Here is a 12,703-nt window from a genome sequence, read left to right as displayed (position 1 = left end):
CAGCAGTGGAATCCCTAGATCTAGAAGAAAGGGTGAAGGATCTTAAGACACAGAAGTCAAGAAAGGGCTTAAGAAGAGATGTTATTCCCACGGAATCAGTTTAGAAAAAGTATTTAAAAAAAGCAATTAAGTTTTCAGTTTGGAAAATTAGGAAGACACTGAGCCTTAGTTCAAGAGAATTGGTTATAGTTTCAGTTGGATACAGCTATCTGTGTGCATTGGGCAAATCCTTTCTCCCTGTTTTCATAATTAGCAAATGTAAAAAAATGGAGTACATGTTACTCAAGTGTCCTTCTAATACCAGAAACTGTAATCTCTATAATATCTCCAGCACAATGCCTTGCAATCAGTAAAAAATTACTAGACATGTTTAGAAAAAGAAAAAAATGTATTTCATAGTCAAGAGAAAAAGCAATGGAATATAACTGAGATATTGGAATGAATGGAGTAGAACTTTAAAACATCTATCTTAAATGTGCTTGAGAACTTAAAGAAAAATATGGTCATAATGAATAAACAGATGGGTAATATTAGCAGAGACATATAAAGTACAAAAAAGAATCCAATAATTAAATATTGAACATGAAATTACTCAAAGTTAAAAAAATAATGAGAGGTAAGTGAACTTGGAATATTAATAAGAATGGTCCATTCTGAAGAACGGAAAAAAAAAAAAGCCTTGAAAAAAACACAACAGAGCCTCAGGAACCAGTGTTGCCATATGAAGTGAACTGACATCAAGTTAGTTGTAGTCCAAGAAGGAGAGTAGAAAGAATGGGGAAGAAACAATATTTGAAAATGTTGGAAATGCTAAAAATGTCCAAAATTTGGTGGAAAACACAAACTTACAAATCCAAGGAACTCACTCAACTCAAGCAAGATACATACAGAATAAGCCATATTTAGATATTACATAGTAAATCTGCTGAAAGTCAAAGAAACAGAAAACAATGTTGAAAGTAGCAGAAGAAAAGTGACACAATCTATACTGGGAACGTTTATACAGATGATTACTCACTTCTCTGTAAAAAGAGTGGAGGCAAGAAGACAGTAGAAAAACATCTTTAAAAAAAATCGTCAGGGTGCCTGGGTGACTCAGTCAGTTAAGCATCCGACTTCAGCTCAGGTCATGATCTCACAGTCCGTGAGTCCACGTCAGGCTCTGTGCTGACAGCTCAGAGCCTGGAGCCTGCTTCGGATTCTGTCTCCCTCTCTCTCTGCCCCTCCCCCACTGGCACTCTCTCTCAAAAATAAATAAAAACATTTAAAAAAAATTGTCAACCCAGAATCCTAGAATTCTATATCCTTCAAAAACAAAGGCAAAATGAATAATTTTCCAATAAATACAAATTGAGAAAATTTGCTGCCACTAGGTCACAACTTTAAAAATGTTGAATATTTTTTTTTTCAAGCTGAAGGAAAGTGATTCGTGATAGAATATCCTATCTATAGGAAGAAAGGACAAGCACTGGGAATGGTAAGTGGGTAAATACAAAAGACTATGTATTTTTTTTTCTCATAATTCCTTTAAAAGATATAGGACTATATTAAGCAAACTTAACATTGTGTGGGATTTACAACAAACACTGATGTACTATATAGTATAATAATATCAAAAAATAGGCAGAGGAGGGCAAATGGAGCTATTCTGTTTGAATGGTTACTGTATTTTACACGAAGTGGTGCTATGTAAATTCCAACTACACTGTGATAAGTCAAGGATACATAATGTAATCCTTGGAGCAAGTACTAAAGTATAATGTATGGAGAGGACAGCTGGGTAGCTCAGTTAAGCGTCTGACTCTTGATTTTAGCTCAGGTCATCATGTCACAGTTTGTGAGTTTGAGTGTGGCATTGGGCTCCATGCTGACAGTGTGGAGTTTGCTTGGGATTCTCTCTCTCCCTCTCTCTCTGTCCCTCCCCTGCTCACACTGTCTCTGTCTCAAAAAATAAATTAAAAAAATTAAATAAAAATAAAATATAATGCATAGAGGTAGAGCTGGAAAGACAATAGCAGATTTAAAATGGAAGAATAAAAAAAGTGTGATTAACACAAAAGAAGGCAGAAAGGGAGGAAGAGAGGAACTAAAAATCAATGAGACTGGGGGCACCTGGGTGGCTCAGTTTGTTAAGTGTCTGACATGGTCATGATCTCATGGTTCATGGGTTTGAGCCCCACATCAGGCTCTGAGCTGACAGCTTGGAACCTGGAGCCTGCTTCAGATTCTGTGTCTCCCAATCTCTCTGTCCCTTTCCCACTTGTTTTCTCTCTCTCTCTCTCTCTCAAAAGTAAATAAGTAAGCATTTTTAAAAAATGAAAACAAATGAGACAAATAGAAAACTAATGGCCAAATGATAGGCCTGAAACCAATGATAATAATTACATTAAATGTAAATACACTGAACACTCCAATTCAAAGGCAGAGATTGTGAGACTGGATAAAAAAGTAAGACCCCCCCTATATTCTCTGCACAAGAAATGACTTCAGTGTAAAATACAGATAGTTTGAAAGTAAAGGATGAAAAAGATAAACCATAACACAATAAATCTGGAGTGATGATATCAGTATCACACAAGACAGACTTTAAGACAAAGAGTATTTCCAAAATTAAAGAGGGATATTTCATTAAGATAAAAGGGTCAACTCATCCAGAGAGCATAACAAGCATGAATGTGTATTTGCTTAATAATAGAACTTTAAAATATATGAAGCCATCAGGGCGCCTGGGTAGCTCTGTACGTTAATGTCCAACTACGGCTCAGGTCATGATCTTACAGTTTGTGAGTTCGAGCCCTGTGTTGGGCTCTGTGCTGACAGCTCAGAGCCTGGAGCCTGCTTCAGAATCTGTAACTCCCTCTCTCTCTGCCCCTCCCCCACGCATGCTTTATCTGTCTCTCAAAAAATAAACATTAAAAAAATTTAAATATATGAAGCTAAACCTGACAAAACTAGGAGAGATAGATAAGTCTATAATCATAGGATGTAGAAGATCCAAACAAAACTGTCAACCAGCTTCCCCTGACATTTATTGTATGTTACATCCAACTATGGCAGAGTACATTCTTTTTATATACTCATAGAATTTTCTTCAAGATGGACTATATGTCAGGTCAAAAATGAAGTGTCAGTAAATTTGAAAAGACTGAAATCTCACAATCTTTCAGAATATGTTTTCCATCTATGATGGAATTACATTAGAAATTAAATTTATAATAGTAGGGACTCAGTAATGTCCCAATATTTGTATATTCAAAACACATGTCTAAATAACCCATATGTCAAATATTAGAAAATATTTTGAAGTGAATATTTGCGGGATGCACCTATAAAAGTACATAGAAGGAGATTTATAATTTTATATGCTTACGCTAGAAAAGAAAGATTTAAAATCAGTGATCTGAATTTCTACCTTAAGAAGTTAAAAAAATATGGGGTGCCTGGGTGGCTCAGTTGGTTAAGCGTTCCACTCTTGATTTTGGCTCAGGTCATGATCTTGGGGTTTGTGGGATTGAGCCCTGTGTTGGCTCCCCACTGACAGTGCAGAGTCTGCTTAGAATCCTCTCTCTCCCTCTCTCTCTGCCCCTTTCCCACTCGTGCATGGAAATAGTTCCAAAATACTTCCAATATTTTTAAATATTTTTAATAAACACTAAAAAAAGTTAAAAAGAATCAATTTATTTTTTATTTTTTAAAAATGTTTATTTATTTATTTTGAGAAAAAGAGAGAGTGAGGGTGAGCAGGGGAGAGGCAGAGAGAGAGAGAGAGAGAGAGATTGGAAGAGAGAGAGTCCCAAGCAGGCTCTGTGCTGTCAGGGCAGAGTCCAGCTTAGGTTCAATCTCATGAACTGTGAGGTCATGACCTGAGCCAAAATCAAGAGTCAGATGCTTAACCAACTGAGCTACCTGGTGCCCCAAATACAAACAATTTAATCCAAAGTAAGTGGGATGAAGGACATTGTAAATATATATATATATCTATATATATATAGATAGATAGATAGATAGATAGATAGATAGATAGATAGATATTGTATATATATAGATATATATTATATCTATCTATCTATCTATCTATCTATCTATCTATCTATCTATCTATAGAGAGAGAAACACTATTACAGAGTCAATTGCCCTTCCAACATTTTCTGATAAAAATAATTCAGTAGGGGTGCCTGGGTGGCCTAGTCATTTAAGTATCAGAATTTGGCTCAGGTCATGATCTCACAGTTCAGAGTTCAAGCCCCATGTAAGGCTCTGTGCGGACAGCTCAGAGCCTGGAGCCTGCTTTGGATTCTGTGTCTCCCTCTCTCTCTCTGCCCCTTCCCCACTCTCACTCTGTGTCTCTCTCTCTCAAAAATAAATAAACGTTAAAAAAAATTTTTTTTAATAATTCAATTGAACTAATGCACATTTGCTACTGATCCAATACTAGTATGTGTTTGGTCCCTTTTGTGGTGAGGTACAACCCTTTGGGGCTCTGGATTAACTTAAGAAAAGTCTGAAAAAACCATGAAAGGTTTTAAAAATGCTTATTATTCTTTAAAAAAATTTTTTTAATGTTTATTTATTTTTGAGAGAGAGAGACAGAGCATGAGTGGGGGAGAGGCAGAGAGAGATAGACACAGAATATGAAGCAGGCTCCAGGCTCTGAGCTGTCAGCACAGAGCCTGACTCGGGGCTTGAACTCACAAGCTGTGAGATCATGATCTGAGCTGAAGCCGGATGCTCAACCGACTGAGCCACCCAGGCGCCCCTCACAGAAAACAGACACATATGGAAATAAGCAAAGTTGTCCTTAATCCTGTCTGCCAAGATTATATTGTAGAGCAAGGCTTGTGTGGTTCACAAGAAAGTACTTGTTAAAGCACAGCATGACACAGTGTCCCTCCTGTGTGCACCCATCCTAATGACCCTTATTACTCCACACTAGATGGCAGAAGGGTGGGGGACTTGGGTTGTTGCGGTCGTGTGTGGTCGGGGCGAGGGCAGGGCAAACAATATTAAGAGGAGGATAAATCAGCTGCTCCCGAAACCCTTTTTCACTATTTTTAGGAAGACTTATCTCTGTTGTATGGCTTTTGCATCTCATCACTCTTCACTTTGCTTCACATCAACCAGGAGGAATGGAAGAACATTCTAAGTGCAAAAGGACTAGTTATCACCTGGATGCCTTAACAGATCAGAATTTATAGATAAAGGGGTGCCTGAGTGGCTCAGTCGGTTAAGCGTCGGACTTCGGCTCAGGTCATGATCTCATGGTCTGTGAGTTCCAGCCCCGTGTCAGGCTCTGTGCTGATGGCTCAGGGCCTGGAGCCTGCTTCAGACTCTGTGTCTCTCTCTCTCTCTGCCCCTCCCCCTCTTGTTCTCTGTCTGTTTCTCAAGAATAAACATTAAAAAAAAAGAATTTATAGATAAGAAAAGGCAGAGTCATGAGCTATGTCAATCGTGGACAGATATGACTGAAGAAGGATAATTAAGTTGGGGAAACAGTGGTCAAGAATGTTCTCCTAATGTAACGGGAAGGCATATAATTATTACTGAGGCCCAAATTCCAAATTTATACCAGAAATGAGTCCACTGTAACATTCAGCAAGGATAGTTGTTTTGGAAGAGTTTGAGAAGGATAGGTATTAAATCTTTGTGTGTTTGGTAGAATTCACCAGTGAGATTATCTGGTTCTGGACTTCTATTTGTTGGGAGGTTTTTTATTTTTTTATTACTGATTCAACCTCCTTACTAGTAATCAGTCTATTCAGATTTTCTATTTCATTATGATTCAGTCTTAGAATATTACATGTTTCTAGGAATTTATCCATTTACTGTAACTTGTTTGTTAGCATATAATTGTTCATTGTAGTCTTTTATGATCCTTTGTATTTCTGTGTATAGGTTGTAACTTCTCTCCTTTCATTTCTTTTTTTTTCAATTTTTTAATGTTTGTTTATTCTTGAAAGAAATGGAGTACGAGTGGGGGAGGGGCAGAGAGAGAGGGAGACGCAAAATCAGAAGCAGGCTCCAGGCTCTGAGCTGCCAGCACAGAGCCCAATGCGGGGCTCGAACCCACAGACTGTGAGATCATGACCTGAGCTGAAGTCGGATGCTTAACCGACTGAACCACCCAGGTACCCCACTTCTTTCATTTCTGATTTTATTTATTTGAGCTCTCTTCTTCCCCTCTCTTTTTCTGTAGAGGCCAGCTAAAAACTAGCCGCAGTTTTTCTTGTTTTTTGTTTTTTGTTTTTACTGATTCAATCTCTTTACTAATAATGAGTCTATTCAGATTCTCTATTTCATCATGATGCTTTATCGGGTAGATTACTTATCTCCATTTTACTGAAGTCTTTTTCTGAGGTTTTATCTTATTCTTTTGTTTGAAACATATTTCTCTGCTTCCTCACTTTGCTTGGCTCTCTGTGTTTGTTTCCACGCATCAGGCAAAACAGCTACCTGTCTCAGTCTTGGAGGAGTAGCCTTGTATAGGTGGCCAGACTCATTGTTCAACCCTGCCTTCGTGCTTGGTTGTCTCTTGAACCTTTGTGACTGTCTAAGCAGCTCGATTTATTCTCAGTAGTTTCTTGTGCCGAGACCTATTGGCTCCAGAGGAAGGAATCTCAATTAGCATCTAGCTTTGGGCAGATTAGAACCCAGACTCTCAGGCAGCAGCTTTAAAAGTATATAAATATAGGGGTGTTTGGGTGCCTCAGTTGGTTAAGTGTCCGACTTCAATTCAGGTCATGAGCTCACGGTTCATGGGTTTGAGCCCCGTGTCGGGCTCTGTGCCTACAGCTCAGAGCCTGGAGCCTGCTTCAGATTCTTTGTCTCCCTCTCTGTCTGCCCCTCCTCTGCTTGCAGTCTGTCTCTCTCTTTCAAAAATAAATAAACATTTTTTTAAAAAGTATATAAATATATACAATCTTATGGGGCTGCAGTTGTAAACCCTGCTGGCTTCCAGACCAGAACACCTGAAGGCATCCCCTGAGTAACCATGGCAAAAATCAGGGCTCCAGATTGGTGTCTAAGCTTTTTTCTGGGGGGGGGGGGTACAGCAAGTTGTTTTAAGGCCAAGGAGAATGAAAGGGGGTTGTCTCCCTGCCTGTGTTTCCTGAGAGCTTGTCTGTAGCTTCTAGCTATGTGGCACACCTGACTCGGGTCCCTCAGACTGGAGCTCCAGGACAAGTAAATAGACCTCGTCACAGGAAGACTGAGGATGTGTTTTGGTCTACTGTCCGCGGAGTGCTCTGGGGGCGATAGCCTGCCAAGAATTGTCTTTCCTATTGTTACAGTCCACGAAGACCAGGAATGCCAGCCTCTCTGGCCACCAGGGCAGGGCCAGGAAATCAAGAGACATTTCCTGTGTGGACCAGGAGCCCCTTCCGGCTTTAGCGATGCAAATGGGGAGCATGGGGGCGGGGCATGCCCACCAACCCCAGAATGCCTTGGCTGTGCAAACCCACTGGCCTCAGTGATGCCGCGAGAAAGTGTGATGTCTGCACGTGCCCACCAGTTCCAGCAAGGCAGCGGGGAGGATGCGAGGACTGAGCATACCCTGTGGCTCCAGTAAGGCAGCAGGTACATGTGGTTGAACGGCACATGCCTGCCTGTGCCAGCAGGGGAAGGATAGAATGCAAAAAGGGGGGGCGCCTGGGTGGCGCAGTCGGTTAGGCGTCCGACTTCAGCCAGGTCACGATCTCGCGGTCCTTGAGTTCGAGCCCCGCGTCGGGCTCTGGGCTGATGGCTCAGAGCCTGGAGCCTGTTTCCGATTCTGTGTCTCCCTCTCTCTCTGCCCCTCCCCCGTTCATGCTCTGTCTCTCTCTGTCCCAAAAATAAATAAACGTTGAAAAAAAAAATGTTTAAAAAAAAAAAAAAAAGAATGCAAAAAGGGTTCTCGCCAGTGTTTCTGTCTCTGGAGACCGTCCCCTGCCCCCTCTGGCAGATGCTTTAATATTAGCAAACGAATCTCCTTCACATGTGTTCTAGGTGCCTTTCAAACTGCTGCTTTTGCACTGGGTTACCGGGGTGGGTGAGACCACATGTGAGTTCCCTACAGCCCTTTGGGTCCTTTGGACATCGGTCCTGTCCATTTTGTAAGCCAGACGTTGTGGGGGCTTGTCTCTCCGGTGCAGGTCTCAGAGGTTGGGGCGCCTGATGTGGAGCACAACCCCTCTGCTCTCCCAGGAGAAAGTCCAGACTTGTGAGATCCCTCCCTACGTGGGTCAGCACACGAGGGGTCGGTGTTGGGTACGACCATGTCTCTACTCCAACCCATCTCGATGTGGTCCTTTTATCCTTTGTTGTGGAGGAATAGTGGGCTAGTTTCTAGTTTTTTCAGAGGGAATTGTTCTATGTGTAGCATAGATTAGGTGTGTCTGTGGGAGGAGGTGAGTTCAGGATCTTCCTATGCCACCATCTTGGACCCAAGGACAGTCTCGATTTTGGTGTTGCCTAAAGATGCTCTCTCTGCCTCACTCTGTTGTGTCCCGTGTTGCTCTTATCACCAGGTCTGGTGGTGGCCGAGACGGCTCTGCTGCCTCAGACTCTTCACCTTGAAGTATCAAGTCAGCCCTTGTTGAAAGGGGGAAAACACCCTGTGTTGAGCATGCCGGTTGGGCTCACCTTGGGCCCCTGTCCATGGGGCCCCTGCCCCACTGCCCTTTGTTTGTCTGGTATCTCAGCTCAGGCGGCCATGGCTGCAGTAGAGCAGGTGCCTGTGGTTAGGGGAGTTCATCTCAGAGACACTTGGGATTGATGAGAACTCACAACTTGATGAGGGTTTCCTCACTGGACACAAATATGGATGGCACATCACTTCCTCTACCCTGCACCCTTCAATTTAGCAGCAGTCTAGAGCATCACTGCTCAGTCATTCCCACCCTTTCTTCACCTTACACCAGTCACTCCCACATATAATTGCTCATTTAATCCCCCCGCCAATGATTTGAAGTAGGTATTACTTAATCTGTAACAATAGTAATACCAATCATGATAACACCAATAACAACTGCGTATATTGAGTGCTTACTGGGTGACACACAGGGCTGAGAACACGGTGATTCTCCAGTCAATTCTCCCAGCAGCCCAATAAGGGGGCATTCTCACCCGCCATTTAACATGAGAAACCTGAGGCACAAAGAGTTTAGGTAACTTTCTCAAAGTCACATAGCTAATAGGTATGTATCTATTGAAATTTAAACTATTTGTCTGGGTCCCACCAAAATCATCCCATGTGCCACCAAGGACAGTGGGACACATTCCAAAGAGCCTATGACCTGGAGCCATCTTTCTTCATGTCAGCAAGTTACTGAATATACAGTCTGTCCAAGACACCCTGGTTCTGGAATCCCCTCTGGAACCTTTAGACCAAATGTTCTTTCAGTTTCTGCTGGGCATCCCCAATGTTGAAAAATAGCACCGTGTGGCAGCTATGAAAGCTCAGGACAGTACTGTGCCTGCCCCAAATCAGGTTCCTTGAAGCTCCTGGTTCTCACCTTGAAAATTCATTCCTCCTCCACTTCCTTTCCAGCCTTGGGGACAGCTGTCACACTCCTCTAGACGCATGGAGCATGGATGGGATCTCTTCTGTTGTGACTCTGACACTACTATTAGTGATGTCTGCAAAAATAATACCCAGCTCTCACTGATGGATACTTCTTTGTACAAGGCATCATGCTGAGCCCTGCACAGGTGGGCCTCAGTTCAGCCTCCCTGCCACCCTGGCTACAGATACAATCCCCACTTTAGGGCAATGACATTAGATTGAAGAGACACTTTAGGATATGGGCCATGCTGAAAACTCATATTGGTATCACCTCTGTCTAAACCCCCAAGCCTTTTCCCTATTCAACACTGTTTAGCCAAGTCTCCCCACCTTGTTTTTGCACAGTTTGTGTTGGGGAGCCAGGGTAAGGAGCTTCTGTCTCCTTGGCTCTATTATATTTTGTTCTGTAGGATTTGCTCCCATCACGCAAGCCTGCTGAAATCTTTTTGGATCCCAGATGTGTCGTATGACATATTTCTATCTTTCTCAACTTAGTGTCATCAGGAAATTTGATAAGCATGCAGCCTTTATTTTCATTCTAGTCATTGATAAACATGTTGAACAGGGTGGAGCCAGGGGACTGAATTCTCTGGATGATGTTAGACATTAGTGTCAATTTATTTATTGCCACTCTTTGAGTACTGGCATTGTAGTAGCTATGGAGTCATCCTAATTGTATAGGCCTGCACATAAGATACTGTGAGAGTCTTGGGCCTGGGATTATGGGACGAGAGGGAAGGTGTGCAGTAAGGAGTTAGCCTTGCCCTAAGAAAGGTCTGGCTCTTGCCCAGCTCCTGAAAAGTATCTCTAAATCCTTGGAATGTTCTGGCTTGATAAGAGTGTTTTGTTTACCTGGATGAGTTGGGCCATGCTAAATAGTCTATACAAAGAATATGATTTAGGTGAGACGTCAGGCCATGTACTATTAGCTTGACCTCTGGAGGAGCTAAGATCAGCCATGTCTATATGACCAACTCCCAGTAAAAACCCTGGACAGCAAGGCTTGGGTGAACTTCCCTGGTTGACAGTACTCTGGGCATGTTGTCACGTGGTTGCTAGGACAAGTAAGCAGCATCTGCATGATGCCTCTGGGGAAGGAAATTGGAAGCTCATGCCTGGGTTCAGCTCTCCTGAACCCTGCCCTATGTGCCTCTTCCCTTTGCTGATTTTCATCTGCACCCTTTTGTGATAAGAAACAGTAATCAAGTATAATGGCTTTTCTGAGTTCTGTTAAGTCCTTCTAGGGAATCATCAAACACGAGGGTGGTCTTGGGGACCCCTGAATTACAACAGGAATCTCTTGGCCATATTAAGAGTGTTTTTCTTTAAAGCCAAAGGACTGAGTTCTAGCCAGGCTTCTGCTTGGATCTGCCTGTGGTTTCCCTATACGTCTCCTTTGAAGGTACAGAGAGAAACAAGTAGGAAGGCCTTTGTCTTCCACATGAAGCAGCCTCCTCCCTGGCCTGCCCCAGGGCCTGGCCTTCCCCTGTTGGCTGCCCCATGTGGTTTAATGGGCACTCATTTCAATCAACTGTGGGCGAGATACTGTATTATCCAAGCTTGGGCCTCAGCTCCTGCCTTTTAGAAAAGTCCCTGCTAAAATTTAAATACTAATGGGAAAGCGCACAGTAAGCTACTATCACCCATTCATATTCAGAGTAAATTAATCAGTCCACAAACAGAACTGGACTCTCATTAAGATGGAATCCAGAAAAGGGAGGTATGGATGCAGGCACTGCTGGGGCTTTCCCATCCAATTTGAGAGTAGAAAAGTTTCTGCTGAGATGAGGATAGTGGGATCAGGGTTGCTGGGTCCCCACAGGGCAATGTTGAGGTGTGAGTATTGGGGGATCAACAGGAGGAGTATGTTGAAGGAGTAACAGAGAGCTGAAATCAAGCTAGAAGTGAGCCCTAACTTTGTTAGAAAATCAGAGGACACAAACCAGAACTTTATTCCTAGTCTGGCATCCATGTGTCTCCACATGAGCAAGTGGGTGATGGTTCTCTAGAGGGTGAAGCTTTGTGGGGGGTGGTGCAGTAGTGGAACAAAGCTGGCCACGTGACACAGGTATGTCTCCAGAGAAAAAGGGGGTACACTACTTGCCTTACTTCCTAAGGATCTTACTGGAAACAAGGTTCATGGTGTAGCTTGGGAAATGTGTCATTGAGTAGAAGAGGGTGATCCCTTTCTGTAGAGGGTTTTCACCTCACTTGGTGCTACACAGTTCCGGTGAGTTGAACTAAGACACCTTGTCAAATGGGGACATTTTTTTTGTAATGTTTCTTTATGTTTTAGAGAGAGAGAGAGAGTGCCCGCACGTGAGAGAGCATGCTAGTGGGGGAGGGGCAGGGTGGGTTGGGGGAGAGACACAGAATCTGAAGCTGGATCCAGGCTCCAAGTTGTCAGCACAGAGCCTGATGTGGGGATCAGAGTCACAAACCACAAGATCATGACCTGAGCTGAAGTTGGACTGAGCAACTGAGCCACCCAGGTGCCTCTCAAATGGGGACAATTTTACCTGAATGCTAACATAAGGGAGTATGACCATAATTCCTTTAGTTATGTCATCAGAGGTACTATTTATGAATTCTCCACTATGAAGGTGGTTTTTCTTTAAACTGCTCTTTAGGTATATATGGGGAGATTTTATTCCCCCCACCCTTCCCTTTTCTTTATACTGCATTTGAGGAATGGAAGAATCTGCCGTTAAGATAATCACACGGGGACTGTTCACTTCTCCCTGTGCCCCTAGGCCCTAGAAGATCATAGATCATGGTCCCTGAAAAGCTCCACCATTCACAGAAGGTGGAAATCCTTAGGGGTCTTCATTTGTTCCCCCTGCCATTGAAGGAGGTAGAAAGTGTGAGGAGACAAGAGAGGCTCAACCCCCACCCCCACTGAGTAAACATGAGATGTCACAATCAGTTTGGTGGAAGTTCTCACATTTAAAGCCATTATAAGTAGAAGTTTCCAGAAGGCAGGAACCACATGCATTTGTCCTTGAATTTGAGGGCTTGGCCAGGCCTGGCTTTGAGGAGAGAATGTCTGAGGTGCTGACTCCTGACTCAGGACTTTAGGACATTTAGGCCAACGAAGATCATGAAATGCACTTTCTTCCCTCTGTCACAACTGTGCTTGCACACCTGCTGGCTGGATGCTTTGAC

This window comes from Leopardus geoffroyi, chromosome B3 (genome assembly GCF_018350155.1).
Source record: "Leopardus geoffroyi isolate Oge1 chromosome B3, O.geoffroyi_Oge1_pat1.0, whole genome shotgun sequence".
In the NCBI taxonomy this organism is placed as follows: domain Eukaryota; kingdom Metazoa; phylum Chordata; class Mammalia; order Carnivora; family Felidae; genus Leopardus; species Leopardus geoffroyi.
The sequence above is the reverse complement of the archived record's forward strand: the minus strand, read 5'-3'. Positions refer to the sequence as shown.